This window comes from Palaemon carinicauda, chromosome 30 (genome assembly GCF_036898095.1).
Source record: "Palaemon carinicauda isolate YSFRI2023 chromosome 30, ASM3689809v2, whole genome shotgun sequence".
Classification (NCBI taxonomy): domain Eukaryota; kingdom Metazoa; phylum Arthropoda; class Malacostraca; order Decapoda; family Palaemonidae; genus Palaemon; species Palaemon carinicauda.
In genome coordinates, this window is record NC_090754.1 from 86,651,026 (window position 1) to 86,665,591 (window position 14,566).

General features: G+C 46.1%; 1 long non-coding RNA gene across 1 annotated transcript in view; it reads left to right on the top strand.

Moving 5' to 3' along the window:
- Nucleotides 1–1,950: 1,950 nt before the first annotated feature.
- Nucleotides 1,951–14,566, top strand: part of LOC137623860 (uncharacterized) — a 49,530-nt gene continuing 36,914 nt past the window's right edge. The window contains exon 1 of the long non-coding RNA XR_011040656.1: nucleotides 1,951–2,066. This is a non-coding gene — a long non-coding RNA (uncharacterized lncRNA). The remainder of the gene's footprint in view (nucleotides 2,067–14,566) is intronic.

The following is a 14,566-nucleotide window of genomic DNA, read 5'->3' on the forward strand; positions in this document are numbered from 1 at the left end:
GTGTAAAGTTGTACTAAAAGATTGCATAATATGTATAATATAATGAAGCAATGTCACGGATGTACATGGAAATATTCAGCATTAATATTATTGTGAATAAATTTCCCCAAAACCTCCAACCATAGCTCACAGAGACAATGGGAATGGTGGTTTGTTTTTCCAGTGAAATCTATCAAACCGCGAACGCAACTTGAACGCGGTACCAGCAGTGTGAGTTAATAACGACCCCACCAAGCTTTGGTGGCTGTGCGTTAGCCGATACTAAAGATTAAAACAAAAAGTCGGCCTAATTTGCATTCTTAATGAATATTTTGATTAGATTATAAATATTTCATGTGGAGATTCATCTTCATGTTGTTATTTTTATTTATCCTTTCTATTATAATATAACATCTTTTTTTTTATTTATTTGCTTACATTTTGTTTTGTCCGTTCTCTAATACACTGCCAGTTCTTACAGTAGGTAAAGATATGTGTTAAGATGTATCTTTTAAAGATTGTGTTAGCAAACGTCCCTGCCTGATGTACTAGATTCGGGTTCGAGACCTGCTCAACCTTAATTGTTTCTTTAGTGTCTGCAACCTCACCATCCTTATGAACGGGTTTGGGGAGCCTATAGGTCTACCTGGTGAATCATCAGCAGACATTGCCTGGTCCTCCTTGGTCCTAGCTTGTATGGAAACGGAGCTTGGGCGCTAATATATGTATATATAGCCAGTCTCTAGTGCAGTGTCACTGACCTAGGCCTCTGCCATTCACGAGTAGCCTTTGAACCCTTAGGGAATTGTGTTACCAATTTAACCAGAATGTTCTGCCGTACTTTGCTCGGATCACCATTATATGGTGCAAATTTATCGTGTGTTCTGCGAACCTCAGGAATATCCCCTTATTTGATCTGTTCATCTAATTTTGCCATTTGATATTTCACCATTTACCACTTTTGGCCCATTTTGGTTTACATTCCCTCGTAAATGTTTTGAATGAGAGAGAGAGAGAGAGAGAGAGAGAGAGAGAGAGAGAGAGAGAGAGAGAGAGAGAGAGAGAGAGAGAGAGAGAGAGTTATACAATTTTCCTTTAAAGTGAATTGTCTGTCACCTTATAGTAGTCGCCTAAATGTTGTTTTCCAGGACATATTGTAGAAGCCATGAGAACGGATTGTTAACATAGATGTTGATGGGCATCTACAGTTCACCCCCCCCCCCCTCTCTCTCTCTCTCTCTCTCTCTCTCTCTCTCTCTCTCTCTCTCTCTCTCTCTCTCTCTCTCTCTCTCTCTCTCTCTCATATATATATATATATATATATATATATATATATATATATATATATATATCTTGTATGTGTGTTTATGTGATCTGCAAGTGTATGAAGGCATATGAATGTGTGTGTTCTCTGAAGGGTGTTCATGCATTTGTTTGGATTTAGAACAATTCTGCGAAAAAAGTCAGAAAAGTAGTTCTTGGCATTACGTCCCTATTATGTTAAACCCAGTAAAGTTGAGTATTCATTTAATGTAGTATCTTTTGGTATATCTTTATATCACGGTGTTGAACAGAAAGATACTATTAAGAAAAGATAAAAAAAAAAAAATCCACGTTCCAATAACCTTCCAAATGTATTGTTACGCAATCTTGTGTGAGCAGTGTTGCCAGATTTGGAAATTTATCCCTAGATTTGGGAATTTTGGGTGTCTCGTGGGGATATTCTGTTCAAATTTCTATGAAGAAGAAACAAAGAGGAGTAAACGTTTATATTGCTGCAGTTAATATGCTTGCACTTACATGAAGTATAGTGAGTAATTTCTATATTAGTAGAGCCTATGGGATCAGAAGAAAATATATTTGTGGGAATGGGAATTTTTTGGTTGTTTTGGGGATTTTTTCTCGACTTTTGGGTATTTTTAGACTAAACCATCTGGCAACACTGGGTGACTGGGTGTGAAATCCTCGGTGACAGACTGACAAGTTCAACTACCTGCCTCTTATTGCGCATTAACTGTAAAGTAAGATGAAATTGAAGGCTCAAGTCACCAATACAGTAATACGTTTCCTTGTTTACGCCGTTTTAGGTAATTGAATTGTTCACATTTTCTAAAAGGTTGGTACTGTTAATAAAGTGAATTGTAACCAAAATCATGACCTAGAAATAGAATTGGTAATAATAAAACCGGTGTAATGGGCTGTTCCCCCCCCCTCCCGTCCGAAATTCCCCCTGGGCGAAATATGGCTCAGGATATATATATCTCCACGAGGGATCTTTGTCCCTGGATAATATTCCTCCCTGGATAATATTCCTCCCTCTGCCAAAATTCCCCCTTTGCTTGGTGGAGGTAACCATTATTTCGGACGAGAGAAAAACACCATTACACCGGGTCATAAAAGTAAGTCATCAATTTCTTTGGTATTATTGTACTGTATTACAGGGCAATGTAACCTAGGGAAAAAACTACTACTTGCCAGTTCAAGTTTGTGACCTGGGAAGGGGGTCCTGGGCTTACCCCCGGGTAGTGGTTGTGACCTGGGAAGGGTTTCTGGGGGCTTGGCCCGTGTAGGTGTTGTGACCTTGGAAGTTCTAGGTTAGGTTAAGTGGGATTGTTAGGTTCTGTACCCTTTCTTACCTTTTTAGATTTTGTGTAAAGGGTATATTGAAAAATGCTTTAAAATACACATGTTAAATTTATCGGTAAATTTGTATTGTATTACAGGGTGTGATTTTCGCACAGAAAATATATGATTTCCTATAGTAAATAACGTGATTTAACCGAATTTGACCTTCAGTTCGACCGGAATCAAAGAGATCAACCAATCCAACTAACTTCAAGTTGACGAATTGGTTGATGTTATTACGGATGAAACGAAGGTGAAAACCGGTTAAATCACGTTATTTACTATAGGAAATCGGTAAAGTTTTGGATTCAACCAAATTGGGAAATGTATTATATTAATATATTTTCCTAGTAAAGCACGTGATAACAAAACACTTCTTTTCAATACATTATTGTCGCTAATGCATACTTACAGAGAAAAAAAATATTTCAGGAATTGAAGGTCTTGACTTTTTCTAAGTTTAGTGTATATCTTTCCATGGGCACGCAAGGTAGCTCTTGTTCGTTTGTATATCTGTTTTCATCTTACTTGGCTCCTCCCCATTGCGCAATGTGACAATATTTGCTTGAATGCGCATTTGCTCCTCCCACTAATGTCGCTCCTCCAATCTAAATACTACTGGGTTCTTTTCAAGGGTTATTATTGGACGATTCATTGGTCTCTCAGTCTTGTTTCAAGGATCTGTTTTTCGTGCAATATAACATTGTAAACGATAGTATTTTGTTTTTTTCCCTATTTCATTATGGGAGAAACCCGTGATTGTCGTTTGTTTTCGGTTTTCAAAAGTTCCGGTTTCTATATTTTCATCACACGTCACTTGACTGTCATGGATCCTCCGGTACGGTTGTGTGAAATATGTCGTTATTCTTATTTTGATGTGATCGGCCGATTTCATGGGAATTATAATGGAACTCCTGAAGTAGTGAATCGTTTTCTAAGGGAGCATTCCGTATTACCTTTAAGTGTCCAGTGTGGTAAATGTGATTCGGCTTTACATTTTCGTGAGGATAGACATGTGTGGTATTGTACCAAATCTGTAAAGGAGGGTCAACCACAACCTTCCACATCTTCGTCATCTTCCGTTTAAGGTAAGAAGTGATTTAACAAAATATATATATTCAAATTTACCCCTGGTTAAAGGGGGGGTCGCAGGGGGGGCGAAGCCCCCCCGGTAGGGGTACAGGGCCCCTAGGTTAGGTTAGGTGGGTTTGTTAGGTTCTGTGGTGCCCTGAAAATTACTGTGGCCTTAAGGGGGGGTCGCATGGGGGGCAAAGCCCCCCCCCCCCGGTAGGGGTACAGGGCCCCTAGGTTAGGTTAGGTGGGTTTGTTAGGTTCTGTGGTGCCTTGAAAATTACTGTGGCCATAAGGGGGGGTCGCAGGGTGGGCAAAGCCCTCCCCGGTAGGGGTACAGGGCCCCTAGGTTAGGTTAGGTGGGTTTGTTAGGTTCTGTGGTGCCTTGAAAATTACTGTGGCCATAAGGGGGGGTCGCAGGGTGGCAAAGCCCCCCCCCCGGTAGGGGTACAGGGCCCCTAGGTTAGGTTAGGTGGGTTTGTTAGGTTCTGTGGTGCCCTGAAAATTACTGTGGCCTTAAGGGGGGGTCGCAGGGGGGGCAAAGCCCCCCCCCGGTAGGGGTACAGGGCCCCTAGGTTAGGTTAGGTGGGTTTGTTAGGTTCTGTGGTGCCTTGAAAATTACTGTGGCCATAAGGGGGGGTCGCAGGGTGGGCAAAGCCCTCCCCGGTAGGGGTACAGGGCCCCTAGGTTAGGTTAGGTGGGTTTGTTAGGTTCTGTGGTGCCTTGAAAATTACTGTGGCCATAAGGGGGGGTCGCAGGGGTGCAAAGCCCCCCCCCCCCGGTAGGGGTACAGGGCCCCTAGGTTAGGTTAGGTGGGTTTGTTAGGTTCTGTGGTGCCCTGAAAATTACTGTGGCTTTAAGGGGGGGTCGCTGGGGGGCCCTACCCCCTCCCTCCGGTAGGCCTAGTTAGGGGTATGGGGGAGGGGTGCTGGAACATTAATTATTCATTTATTGCAAATATCATTCAATGCCCCAACACCCTCCCCCCCCTTCCCCCACCCAAAACCCCGGTTCCCAAAGGGTGTCCCCCATAATTGGTGGGATGAACTAGGGTATACATAGTAAATCTCTAAATCGGTTGGTTTGCAGTCAAAATAAATGTTAAATTCATTGAAACCACACTATTTCTGATGCAACAAATATATTTTTATTGCATTTTTCCAAATTTGGCTGAAACTAAAAATTTACCAGGAAATCATATCTTTTTTGGGCTCAAGCCATGGCATCCTGATGGAAGGTTCCTTTTTGGTAGCTTCCTTGGGTATATGACTACTAAATATTTCCAGAGAATTTAACCACAGGTTATCACAGAATTCTAACTTCTGGAGTGAGTATCCTAAAGGTTTTCCTTTTAAGACATCGTATATCAACAGAGGACGCATGTATTAACGCGCCACATAGCTATCTACACCCTAAATAGAGTTAACACTCGATGTGTAGGGGCGGAGAATAGCTGGGGAGCCGTTCCACAGCTAATCTCGTTCGTGGCTACTTTTGGTACTCGAGACGTAAACAAACGGGCGCCATTGCTAAATGACATCACGTCCGTCCTCTTCCTTCGTTTAGTAGCTTGCCTTACTAGTCGGATTTTTCCCTGTGCGTACTTTATCGACTTGCATCTTAGCTATGTCTCTACCCTCGGCCTCGCCTTCTTCTGGAAAGTTGAGTACAAGGTTCCAGTATTGTTTAAATAAGCTTTGACCGTAAAGTAACTTTTACTTTTCGAGATATTTTGTTTTGTGGCAGAGCTGTGCCTCAACCGGACCCGCCATTTTATGGCGTCGCTGTTGTTTTGCATGCCTTATTTAGCTAGCCTCAACAGCGTTTTCCGGCCTCATTAACTAATCGATACTATTAGTTATTTAGTCTTCATAGCTAGGAATTTTATATATCGTGTTTTGACGCCTTGTTATCGGTCATCATCTGACCCCATACCAGTTCGCTAGTCTAGCCCCTAGGCCAGAGCGCCTAACATCAGTGTTCATGCATGATATATTTCAGTGATCCTAGGTTTAGTTATGAAGATAGTGGCATTATTTTACAATACTATTGACTGTGATGCTAGTGTTTTCGCCTTCAGGGACCATATAGGGAGTAGGTTAGATAGTGTGCCTTTTTGGGCTCAAGCCATGGCGTCCTGATGGAAGGTTCCTGTTTGGTAGCTTCCTTGGGTATAAGACTACTAAGATATTCCCAGAGAATTTAACCACAGGTTATCACAGAATTCTAACTTCTGGAGCGAGTATCTCAAAGGTTTCCCTTTAAGACATCGTAATACAACAGGGGACACGCATGTCTGAACGTGCCACATAGCTATCTTCACCCCGAACAGAGTTAATGCTTCGGTGTGTAAGGACTGAGAATAGCTGGGAGCCGCTCCACAGCCAATCTCACTCGTGGCTACTACTGATACTCGAGACGTAAACAAACGGACGCCATTGCTCTGATGACGTCACGCCCGTCTTCATCCTTTGTTTAGTAGCTGCCCTACTTAGACGGATTTTCCCTGTGTTATCTTTATCGCTTTGCATCTTCGCTATGTCGTTACCTTCAGCCTCGCCTTCTTCTGGAAAGTTGAGTACAAGGTTCCAGTATTGTTTAATTAAGCTCTGGCCGTAAAGTAAATATTACTTTTCGAAATAATTGATGTTTTGTGGCAGAGCTGTGCCTCTACCGGACCCGCCATTTTATGGCGTCGTTGTTGTTATGCATGTCTTATTTAGTTAGCCACAACAACGTTTCCGGCATTATATACTAATCGAATACATTAGTTTAGTCTTCATAGCTAGGAACTTTTATATCGTGTTTAGACGCTTTTTATCGGTCATCGATTGACCTCATACCAGTCGGCTACTATAGCCCCCAGGCCAGGAGCCTACATACAAGTGTTCATGCATGATTTATTAGTGATCCTAGACTAAGTTATGAAGATAGTGGCATTATTATTTTACAATACTTTTGACAGTGATGCAAATGTTTTCGCCTTCAGGGACCATATAGGGGATAGGCTAGTCAGTGATTCTTTCTAGCCTAACCTAATATTAGGACCCCTATATGCTTCCTTCATCCCCTGCCTTGGCATTCCCTCTATTTAGCCTTGATCCCTTTTCTGAGTAAAGGGATTAATTGTCTAATAGAGTATATTTCGCCTCTCTGTCCTCCCTAAAGGAATGAACCCCCTTTAGGGCTGCGTCTGAGAGTGAGGTTAGGCTAGCCTACCTCTATGGCTAGGATAGTCTATGACTTTCCTGCGATAGCGATATGTCTTCTTCCTTGCCTAGTTCAGGACTTTTAGCCCTGTTCTAGGTCGGGTTAGGAAGGTTTCTCTGTTCCATGCTGAAACTGTACTCTTGCACCGTTTTAGCCGATCAGCCTGATCTTAGGTTAGGGAGTGTCCTCCCTTCCCTTAGTGGCCGCTCTGGTACAGAAACCCTTCCTGGGAAGACTTCTCTCTTCTCCCTCCCCACCTATCTCTTGTATAGCCTAGCCTATGCTTAGGTTAGTTTATACTCATCTGTCCCCTGTCCTACAGCTCCTCCTTAGGGTGGAAGAGTAGGGCTACCCGAGCTTCCTTGTGCAGTCCACTCTGGTACATATACCTTCATAGTGTCCTATAAGGTTAGTTACTAGTATAGTTCTGCATATGGGAGTCTCCCCCCCCCCTCTTGGGTGTTCCCTAGCCCTCCCTTGGGCTACCTAGCTCCCGGTCCCTAGTGACCCCTGCTCATGGATGTTAGAGCCTGCCTCTATCATGGGTACACCCCCTCAGGGAGGGGGAGGGATGTCTGGAACCCTGACGGTACTTCCTGCATCCCTTTCCCCCCTCCCCCTGTCTCTATCTATCCGGGTGCCGGTCTCTTGCCGCCTCTACTGTCGGCAATACCTGCCTCCTACTTGGTGACTTCCCTACCCTTGCCTCCAGCCCCCCGTGTACCGAGGGACTGCCGGCTGCCGCCGGCTACTACCGGCGGCTCTCCTACTCCTGTCTAATCGTCCGCTTGCCGGTCGATCACCGGAGTGCCGGCATATACTGCCGGCAACCCGATACTGCCTTTACCATCCTTATCCCAGTCACCAACCTGGCATCCTCCGACTGCCGGAGCCGCCGCTTCCTGCCAGCGTGCCGCCGTTGTGCCGGCGGCCGCCATCCTGGTATTTAACTGACTTTTGAAAATTGTCTGTTCTAATGCCAGAATCTATGCTGGAGCGAGCTCCGGCATGCCGGCGGCTTGTTGGATGCCCCGGAGGCGTCAAGAATACTTGCACCCCCTTACTGTAGCTATCATAAGACTAGGATAGCCCTATATCGCAAACAGATAAGCTGCTTCTGCTATTAAGATCAGTACCTAGTACTGCTCTATTAGTGATCATGCTGTCTCTTTGCATTCTTCTAATTCCAGCATGCTATGTGCATCTTAGCACGGCTGGTTGCCAGAAGCAGTTACCCTTTAATGAGGCCTTCTGGCTCTTAACTGGGAACCGAATGAATTCGATCCCAATCTTGTCCTTGGTTTTCCATGGAGTTCCAAAATACTGGGAATTCTAGGAAACTATATCCAATGATCTCGGTCATTTGGATTATCCAAGGACCAAGCTTATGGTAACCAGCCGGGCGGGATGCATGGAGCATGTTCTCCTTTACTGTTTTCATTCTCTATGCATCACACCTTCTTTAAGTTAAAATTAATGATTAATATTAACTTAGTTTAAGAGCCATTCTTATGACTCCCCCATACTCATTTTCTCTTTCTTCCACAGGAGGAGCAGATGAAGTGTGACTTCGCCTTCTGTGCTGTGAAACGCCCGCAGTTTTACGGGCATACGGCTTGCAGGACTCACGCCCCTTGTGCAGACAAGAAAGGGGATTTGAAGTTTTGGAATCCACTGGATTGTACGGTCTGCCAGGCCCACCTAGTTGAGGCCTTCCATAACCCTCCCTCAGCGGAGGTTAGAGACATTTCTCGTGAAAAGCTGCGCAAGTGGGTGCGTGGCTTTCAGAAAAATGCTACTGGACCGTACCTGGCCACCGAAGAACTGAGGTCCCTGTTGTTCCCTAAGGCCTCCCCTGACTCAGTGGTACCAAAAGATGCGATCCCCACTGTCCAAATTACGGTGGAACCTGATGTGGTCATGGCTCAGTCCATGCACGAGTGTCGTTTAGATTCCGAGGATGATGAACAGATCTCAGACGTCTCGGAAGACACGGAGAAGACGCTTATGGCTCAAGGAGCCGAAGAGGACGAAGACAAGGTGGAGTACACCGAGTCGGAGCTTGGAGCTGCTCCCTCGTCCATCCCTCCTCCTACTCCTACACCGACGGAAATGTCCATTCCGTCTACCTCCTCGACTCCGGATCCTTCTTCTTCTACCCAAGAACTGATCCGGCTGATTAGAGCCGTCATGGACGACAGGCTGAAGGAGAACCAGGAGTCCATCAGGTCGATGATTGGATCCAGAGAACCGAAGAAAATTTCGGTCAAGGATCTCCCCGCTTGCTCTCATGCCAACCCGTGGAGGTATGCAGAGCATATGGTTATTGCGACCGGCAGGATCTTTGTTAGTGACAAGATCGGCACGGTCCCGTTGGAAGATGTGGAGTTCTTCCCAAGCTTTGAGGCCTACCCGGACTGTTACGTCCGGCTTCGTTCCGAACCTGCCTCGAAGGAAGAGACCGAACCTAAAGAAGAGATAGTGTTCGATCTCACAAAGGCCCAGGCTATGCTAGCCTCCGCATTTAAGAGTAGGGGCTTTACCTGCTCTAAGCTTCCGGCTTTGAGCAAGAAGCATCCTACGTACGTTGCACCTGACATTGCGGTTCTTCCTTTCTTGGAAAAGGCCTTAGCTGCATGCCTTAAAGCGGCGGAAGAAGGGAAACCCTGCCCTGCACTGGAGGAGTGCAGACCCTTCTCCATCGTGACCCCCCCTGACGCTCGACACTGGAAAGATGTTCAGCATACTTTCGTCGTGGGAAGGCTCGATCCTGACGTCGCCGGACGTCAGTTTAATGAAGACCTCCCTAAGCTCAACGATCACCTCCTTCGCCGGGAACAAGACACGAAGGAGAGGCTTGCGGCATCTCTTTCTCATCAAGTCCAACTGGAAGTGATGGCCTGTGACACTAGAGTACCAGATCACTACATGGTACTCTCCAAATCCCACTTACTGACAGTAATGAAGGACTTGTACCACTTCATAAAGGCTCGAAGAGCCTGTCGTGAATTCGTGTTTGCCGGTGCCACCGTGAAACACGAACCCCGGAGGCTAATTTCCTCCAACATCTGGGGAAAGCACCTGTTTCCTTCTGACCTTGTCAAAGAAATAACTGACAGAGCCGCCACGGAGAATAGGAACCTTCTCCACAAGTGGGGCATGTCCAGAAAAAGGAAACCCTCTCAGGACGATGGACCTCAGCCTAAGAGGAAACCTCAAAAGCCAAAACCCCAGCAACGTCAGCAACGACGTCAGTTTCCGGGACCCGCTACCTCCCAAGTGGTTGCCCAACCACAACAGACCTTTCAATTGGTCCCCCAACCGGTGTTGTCACAGTCACCGGTCTTCACCCCTGCCTTTGAGCAACCATCCACTACCTTTCATGCCAAAGGTAGAGGCTCGTTCAGGGGTGCAAGCAGAGACGCATCTCGCCGTCCCTCCAGAGGTAGAGGAGGAAAGGGAGCTAGCGGCCGAGGCAACAAGTCCTCGGGACACCAGAAGCAATGAAGTGCTTCCGGTGGGAGGAAGACTCCGCCAATTCCAGGATCGTTGGACCTTCGATCCCTGGGCACACAGCATCATCAAGAACGGTCTAGGCTGGAGTTGGACGCAACCACCCCCAATCTTCCAGCAGTTCTTCCAGCAATCGACCCCCCTTCTGGAAGAATATGTTCTAGACCTCTTGAACAAGAAGGTGATAAGGAAGGTAAAGTCCACCAGGTTCCAAGGGAGACTGTTTTGCGTTCCCAAGAAGGACTCAGACAAACTCAGAGTCATTCTGGACTTATCCCCCCTCAACAAGTTCATAGAGAACAACAAATTCAAGATGCTGACGCTTCAACAAATAAGGACCCTTCTGCCTCAAGGTTCCTACACGGTCTCTATAGACCTGGCGGATGCCTATTGGCACATTCCAATGAACCATCACACTTCCTCCTACCTAGGATTTCGACTCCAAAGGAAAAGCTACGCCTTCCGGGCCATGCCATTCGGCCTCAATGTGGCCCCTCGGATCTTCACAAAACTGGCGGATGCCATAGTACAACAGCTCCGCCTAAGAAACGTCCAGGTGATGGCCTACCTCGACGATTGGCTAGTCTGGGCTCCATCGCCCGAAGAGTGTGCAAAGTCTTGCAACGAAGTTACCCAGTACCTAGAACACCTGGGATTCAAGATCAACGAGAAGAAATCTCGCCTCTCTCCAGCTCAGAAGTTTCAGTGGTTGGGAATCCACTGGAATCTTCAGTCACACCGCCTTTCCATCCCCCAGAAGAAAAGGAAGGAAATAGCAGGGTCTGTCAAGCGACTACTGAAATCCAAACGCATTTCAAGACGACAGCAGGAACGAGTTCTAGGCTCTCTACAATTCGCCTCAGTGACAAACCCAGTGCTTCGTGCACAGCTAAAGGATGCCGCGGGAGTCTGGAGACGCTCGGCATCCATCGCTCGAAGAGACCTCAAGAGACGGCTTCCAAACAGACTACGACGCCTCCTAAAGCCGTGGTCGGAAGCAAAGGCCCTGAAAAGGTCCATTCCTCTCCAACACCCTCCTCCATCACTCAACATCCACACGGATGCCTCACTGGAAGGCTGGGGAGGTCACTCCCACCTGAAACAGGCTCAAGGTACCTGGTCTCCACTATTCAAGACGTTCCACATAAACATCTTGGAGGCCATGGCGGTCCTTCTAACTCTGAAGAAGTTATCCCCGCCGCCCTCGATCCACATCCGTCTAACCCTAGACAACTCGGTGGTAGTTCGTTGTCTCAATCGCCAAGGCTCAAGATCGCCCCAGATAAATCAGGTGCTTCTCCCAATCTTCCGTCTGGCGGAGAAGAAGAAGTGGCACCTGTCTGCAGTTCACCTACAAGGATTCCGCAATGTGACAGCGGATGCTCTATCTCGGACAAACCCGATAGAGTCGGAATGGTCTCTAGACGCAAGATCGTTCTCCTTCATCTCTCACCAAGTCCCAGAACTCCAGATAGATCTCTTTGCAACGAGCGACAACAATCAACTTCCTCTGTACGTAGCCCCGTACGAGGACCCCAAAGCAGAAGCGGTGGACGCCATGTCACTGGACTGGAACAGGTGGTCCAAGATATACCTGTTCCCTCCCACCAACCTTCTGTTGAAAGTCCTCTCCAAACTGAGAACCTTCAAAGGGACAGCGGCCCTAGTGGCTCCCAAGTGGCCCCGGAGCAACTGGTACCCCCTGGTCCTGGAGCTGCAGCCCAAGCTGATCCCTCTCCCGGGCCCAGTTCTCTCTCAACAAGTACAGAAGTTGACTGTCTTCGCTTCATCATCGAAAATCAAGGACCTTCATCTCATGATTTTCTCTCCCTTGCCGCAAAGAAGAGGTTTGGGATCTCGAAGAAAAGTCTAGACTTCCTAGAGGAATACAAGACCGAATCCACGAGACGGCAATATGAATCATCCTGGAGGAAATGGGTCTCCTTTGTCAAGGCAAAAAATCCTAAAGAAATCACCATTGATTTCTGTATGTCCTTCTTCATTCACCTTCATGGACAAGGATTAGCAGCCAATACGATTTCAACCTGCAAATCGGCCTTGGCTAGACCAATTCTATATGCTTTCCAAATTGATCTGTCCAACGACATCTTTAACAAATTACCAAAAGCATGTGCTCGCCTACGTCCAGCACCCCCTCCGAAACCGATCTCCTGGTCACTAGACAAGGTACTCCATTTCGCCTCCAACTTGGACAACGATTCATGCCCCCTCAAGGATCTGACTCAGAAAGTTATATTTTTATTTGCTCTCGCTTCGGGAGCTCGAGTCAGCGAAATAGTGGCATTATCAAGAGAAGAGGGACACATCCTGTTTACCGATTCAGGAGAAGTGACCCTCTCCCCTGATCCGACGTTTCTCGCTAAAAACGAATTACCCACCAAAAGATGGGGCCCTTGGAGAATATGCCCCCTGAAGGAGGATGTCTCTCTATGTCCAGTAGAGAGTCTCAAGGTCTATCTTCGCAGAACTTCGAACTTTGGTGGAGGCCAACTCTTCAAAGGAGAAACATCTGGCAGCGACCTGTCACTGAAACAACTAAGAGCGAAAATCACCTACTTCATTCGCAGAGCGGATCCGAACAGTACACCCGCTGGTCATGATCCTAGAAAAGTGGCATCTTCTCTGAACTTCTTTCAGAGCATGGACTTTGAAAGCCTTAAAAACTTTACGGGCTGGAAGTCCTCGCAAGTTTTCTTTAAACATTATGCGAAACAAGTGCACGAAGTCAAGCATTTTGTGGTAGCCGCAGGTAGTGTTATGAAACCTGCACCTAACTCTGCGTAGAACAGTGAGTTACTTGGGACTCTAACTCTTCGGGTGCCTATGTTGACCCTCGAGCGATTCATAGTGATGTCTAAAAACACTTAGTGCTTTTATAACTGTTCTTATCCCAGGTGAAATGTCATAGTGTCACACAAGTGCCGCATGCCTTGAGCATGATGTGTTGTTTAAAGACTTGCGTTCCTCGAGAACGAGTACCTACTAATCCTGAAATTCCTTTTCAGATTCAAGAGCAAGCCTTTATTTCTATGTACATTATTATTACTGTAAATGAACTTTACTTTTGCTGTAAATTATTTAATTTCTGCATTGTGAAATAAAATTTCTATTTTATTACTTATGTGTCTCTTTCAGCTCCTACCTACTATGAAATACATACTGTCATAGTTTTATTTATTCCTCCTTTCTTATGGTCATGAAGAATTTAAGATGTCTAATCCTAAATTATATTCACCCTGTCTCAGTAAGGTTCCTACACGAAAACTTACTTCTGATAACCAAGAGATGAACTCTATACACAGTGCCCAACCACCACTGGTCTAATTCAGAATGTTCCTATACAAATATCAAACATTCCGCTTCATCTCTAAGTTCTTCAAGTTCTTCTGTCAGGATGAATAGCCCTTCAATACCACTTTGACGTCGGCATAGCCCATGGGAACTTCCTACCAAAGGGGGGCAGGATACTCCGTTCCTATGGTTCTTTACCTAAGATTACTTTGCTGTTTTGTCAATGCCTAGGCACTTAACACTGGGGGAAAAATCTACCACGATACATTGATTCTCTGGTACTCTTCCATCAGGACGCCATGGCTTGAGCCCAAAAAACGGATTTTGAGCGAAGCGAAAAATCTATTTTTGGGTGAGATAGCCATGGCGTCCTGATGGACCCTCCCTACTACTTCGTCCAGTTTTGTTCCCACCCTACACAATTGTATCATGGTGATGGGCAGCAACTGGCTTCAGGATGAAGACGGGCGTGACGTCATCAGAGCAATGGCGTCCGTTTGTTTACGTCTCGAGTATCAGTAGTAGCCACGAGTGAGATTGGCTGTGGAGCGGCTCCCAGCTATTCTCAGTCCTTACACACCGAAGCATTAACTCTGTTCGGGGTGAAGATAGCTATGTGGCACGTTCAGACATGCGTGTCCCCTGTTGTATTACGATGTCTTAAAGGGAAACCTTAGAGATACTCGCTCCAGAAGTTAGAATTCTGTGATAACCTGTGGTTAAATTCTCTGGGAATATCTTAGTAGTCTTATACCCAAGGAAGCTACCAAACAGGAACCTTCCATCAGGACGCCATGGCTATCTCACCCAAAAATAGATTTTTCGCTTCGCTCAAAATCCGTTTTCTAACCTAACC